This window comes from Pinus tabuliformis, chromosome 5_2 (assembly GCF_031772625.1).
Source record: "Pinus tabuliformis cultivar Carrire ecotype Pingquan chromosome 5_2, CPIR1, whole genome shotgun sequence".
Lineage (NCBI taxonomy): Eukaryota > Viridiplantae > Streptophyta > Pinopsida > Pinales > Pinaceae > Pinus > Pinus tabuliformis.
In genome coordinates, this window is record NC_142306.1 from 114,368,344 (window position 1) to 114,373,447 (window position 5,104).

General features: G+C 41.0%; 1 pseudogene; it reads left to right on the top strand.

Annotated features, from left to right (window-relative positions):
• The first annotated feature begins 1,895 nt into the window (after positions 1 to 1,895).
• Positions 1,896 to 3,072, top strand: LOC149157758 (alpha-galactosidase 1-like; annotated as a pseudogene).
• The last annotated feature ends 2,032 nt before the right edge of the window (positions 3,073 to 5,104 follow it).

Here is a 5,104-nt window from a genome sequence, read left to right on the forward strand (position 1 = left end):
TCCAACTGAACTAACCAAGATTATACATGCACTTCTTTATTCAAACCACACTTATCCACTAGGTCAAGATTAAAATAACTATAATTAGATACAGGTTTAATCAAAATAGAAACAAATTGATAAAAAATCTTACCGTCCATATCGATAATAGATGCTTGGTAATCTACTTGCCTGTTATCCAATGTTGCATAGATACAAGGAATTCTCTTCCCAACATCCCCAACAATTTTCACTTCCTATGCATTGTAGATCTGAGGTCTACCACCTTGATTCTGCGTACAATCTCTCTTGAGATGCTCCCTACCACATGTCCAATACTTCAACCATCCCTTACCATCACCTTTATTCTTTTGTTCATGAGGGTGAGGTCCATTAAGTTCTTGTAAGGTGTAACATTTTCTTTCCTACATCCTGGGGCCTTGTTCTTTTCAGCTGCCATTTACCTTTAGCCTATCCTTTCCCTTTCCAACTTTATTAAAAATTTGTCGTGCACTTTGATTTCTCATAACAATGCTTCAACTTACCATGACTTATTCAAGTGGCCTACGCCCATCATATTCAATCCCAATATATAAATGCTAATGGTAGTATGTTGACAAATATCTCAACTTTGGCTTTCTCTTCCTTAAGATATTGTACATGTTAGTGTCAGTCTTTACAGCCTTCCTCCAGTGATCAAACATGCTCTTACAAAGTGATTTTAATGTGTCAAGGTCAAATTTTGTCATTTCAGTGAGTCTTCAAGCAAAATTTGGTCACTAGGCATTGGGTCTAGGGTTTGATTTTACCCTTGTCAAAGTTGTCCAAATGTCAGTCCATGTCATAGTTCAGCTGAGTGTACCATCATTCAGAGAGTTTTCATTATCATGTCAAGTCCCACTCGGTCATTTTACACCTTGTTCATCCTTCAGCTGCGCCTCGGTAAGGTCATTTCCCTCTCCTAGGGTTTTGAAGGAAATTTCTCTTGGACTGCCAAATCATCAGAAAAACTTGTATCTGGATGTTCACACACCTCCCCCTATCCTTAAAGTACCTTATCAAACACTTCCCATCACTGAGATCCCCCAAATTCCTCATTTTCGCACAAACCCTAGTTTCTTGCTACAACCTGGCAATTTTCTAGGTTGGACATGTGTTTTGCCTTTTTGGACCCCTTCCCCTAACTCAATCTCTGAGATTACACTTTCCCCTACTTTCTAACATCCCTCCCTACTTCCCAAAATTTCCTCAATAATTTAGAAACTCCCTATCCCCTTCATTTCGCTTCATTTCGACTAATCCCTTGTCCCACACATCGGGATAGGTTTCACTCAAATGTGATTTCTGAGCAATAAAAGATGAATTTAAGAAAATTGAGAGAGTTTTTTGTCCAAAACATGCCAAGAAATAACAACCTCCTTCACTTTTTACACAGGTGTCATGGTTTTGGAGAAATCTCAAAAATATAGTTGCCTCGGGAGAATTGATGCACCTCTAAAGTGACCTTGGGAAAATCAAATTTTCTCCTAGATCAGCTGGCCAAATGACTTTCTTGATGAGTCAAATGATAACTAGACACAACAATATTTATAATGAGCTATCATGAGCTCAATTTGGAGTTGAGGAAGGCATTCAAAAGTTGATTGTAACAACACTCCGCCTTTAGGTAGCCTCATTTGGCACATTTTGACCAGTCTTGGGAGATTTGAGTTTTGATAGGGAAAATGACCTCCAAATTGAAAAATTATGGTTGGGTTGGAAATTAGACTCAAATACCTTTCCAACGAGCTATCCTGCGCCCAATTTTGACACCGGGAAGGCCTCCAAAAGTCACCTGGAAAAGAGCACGACGCACAGAGGGAGCGCGGCGCACTGGGAGAGATTTTCCAGTGTAAATTTACACTGGCGCGGCGCACATGGAAGGTGCGGCGCATATAGCCAGGAAAGCATGAAAATTATAAATTCACTCAAAAATCTCCTAAATTCACATTGATACAAGTTTCAGCAGGTGATGTTCAGGCAAATATTCCACCAAGGGGATGGAATTCATATGACTCGTTTTCATGGATTACCTCCGAAGAACAGTGTGTACAGAATGCTCAGATTGCTTCCCAAAAGCTGCTACAACATGGTTATGAGGAAAATAGAAGAAGGATAATCTCAAAATTCTCCAGGATTTGATATCTTAGATTAATGGGGAAGGCCAATCCCAGATCCCACAAGATGGCCATCTTCAAAAGGAGGCAAAGGGTTCAAGGAGGTTGCAGATAATGTGCATAAGATGGGTCTCAAGTTTGGCATTTATGTCAAGCGTGGAATTATTACTCAAAGAATTTAATGCTAATACTCCAATCATGGGATCCCAGGGTGTCCCTTATGAAGAAGGTGGGAAGATTTGGCATGCTAAAGACATTGGTCTAATCAATCAAACTTGCTAATGGATGCCTGCATGTTCATGAATGTTCAAACTAACCTAGGAGCTGGGAGGGCTTTCCTCAGATCATTATATACAAAAAAAGTTGAATGGGGAGTTGATTTTGATCTTAAAAGAGCTTGATCATCCTATGGTGTACTCTCTCTCACCGGGAAGTGATGCTACACCACAAATGGCCATGCAAATAAACTCTTGTGTCAATATGTATCGAATAACAAATGATGATTGGGATGGAGAGATTATATACAAAATATGTTGAATGGGGAGTTGATTTTGATCTTAAAAGAGCTTGATCATCCTATGGTGTACTCTCTCTCACCGGGAAGTGATGCTACACCACAAATGGCCATGCAAATAAACTCTTGTGTCAATATGTATCGAATAACAAATGATGATTGGGATGGAGCGATGTAGAGTTCCACTTCGATGTGTCAAGAGATTTTGCTAAATCTAATTTGATAGGAGAAAATGGTTTAAGGGGGAAGTCTTGGCCAGATTTAGACATGCTTCCACCTGGATGGTTAACTGACCTTGGTGTAAAAGAAGGTCCACATCACTTTAGCAACCTTAATTTGGATGAAAAAATAACTCAGTTGACTCTATGGGGGATGGAAAAGTATACACTCATGAGGAGGAGACCCACGGTGATTCACCAATAGAGGTACATGCACCCAGGAGGCCTCATAGAGCTGGCAAAACATCTGTGAAGACCAACAGGCTGCCCAAAGAAAGCCTAAATGAAAGGACACCTATTCAGCATGAGATAGAGGCTGATTGAGAGTTTTGGCTCGAGAGGATCCACATCCACTTAGAGAAGCTGTTGATGAAAGCAAACAAGGACAAGGACATGCTCAGGCACATGAAAAATCACTATTGGGCACGGAACAAGGTTTGCAAGGCACGAGTAAGGAATTTGAAGGCAAACCTAAGGAAGGCATCAAAAGGGAAAAAGAGGAAAAAGAGCAAGATCGGCTTCGAATCTTGGCTGAGGTTTCCTTGGCACAGCACAGCACTTCATAGGGAACCTCCAGCCCAAATTTCAAAAAATTTGGGCAAATTTTGGTCACAGGCAAATTTTTTGGACACAAAACAGGAAATTCCTCCCTGTGCTAAAAATCTAGGGCTCCAATCGAGGAACGGCTTACATATTTGGATTCAGCATCGAAAAATATGACTACTGGTCTCCGGGCAAGAAATTTTGACAAGATCTGGGTCTCCTAAAGGTCAAAAAACACCCAAAAATGGCCTCTCTGCCACTTTTTTGACACACAGAAAGCAGTCTTAGGAGAATGAATATTTGGAGGGGAAAATGAGCACCAAATTGAGAAATTCCAATGGGGTTAGAAAATAGACAGGACAGGCTTTCCAACAAGCCCACTTGGGCACATTTTAGACACCAGAAAGTGCCCCAAAACAGGCCCCAAAGTAGCGCGACGCACAGAGAAAATGGCGTGGCGCACAGAGGAAAAATTGCCAATTTGCTTCTGTTTCGCGAAATTTCGATTCGCGACTTCTCCAAGTGGGCCCGCTCATCTACACTTCGGTTTTTTGGCATCAAAGGCGGAATTTAAAGAGTTTTTTCTCCAGATTGGCTTCTATCCAAGTGGTGAAGGAAGGCAAATGGTCACCCCAAAGCCAAATGTCATGTTTGCAGCGCTACACCTGTAGCTGATGGTTGGCTCTCCATCTCCATTTTGTAATGATTCGAGTAACTTCCCAGCCCTTGGGCGTTCTATCTCTTCCTCACACATTCTATATATTGCATGCAAGTTATTTGCAAAGGGTTGGCTGGCTTGTAACTTCTGGGAGACTGTGGGAAAGAAACTCTTCTGCATTGTGTATTTTTGACAGAGAATTAATGAAAGGCAGCAGCTCTGTTTCATGAGATTCTTGTGGTCGTGAGTGTAGAAAATGTGTTCTTATGTTCCATATGTATCTTGTTATGTTTCATAATTCATTTCATGCTTCATTTCAGTGAAATTTTCTAAGTGAGATTAGGTAGAATTCAATTTATATTGCTCTGCCTGTGGGAAAATTTCATGTACAGTGTTATTCTTCTGTTGAAAAGGATTCATGCGACCATGCCCTTTTCACTCTCTTCAGCGATCTTTCCATTCTTTGTTACCTTAAGCCGAAATTGTTGCTCTTGCTACCTACCTTGCCTCACGGAATAATCTGTGCTTTCATTTTCAATTCTCTGTTCTTTGTTGAGCGCCAGTCCCATATACATCCCAGAAGCTCGGTCACTTCATAAAATTGTTTCCAGAATCCCTATTCACTTATTAGCCTAAGGTAAATATTGCAGTGTAAGTCATCTCAGACCGTTTTCGATCATCTATTCACTGAGCGTGACTCGGAGAGAGCCCTCTCCTGCTCTGGTAGGGCTAGCTACCAGACTGAGCGTGGTTAATGTTTACCCTAATTTTTGCCTTCCTTCAGCCTGAGGCAGATTTAGGTGCTAACAGTACATACCTCAACAACTCCAGGAACTTGGTTCTGTACTCCTCATCCATCATCGATCCCATCTTTAGCTCATAGAACTCCTTAGCTTTACTATCATAGTACTTCTTTGACAAGTACTTCTTCCTAAGAAGTTTCTTGAATTCATGCCAACTCAACTCTTCTATCTTGATGCCTCTAACCTACTTCACATCTTCCCACTAGATGTTTGCTTTCCCTTTAAGGTTTAGG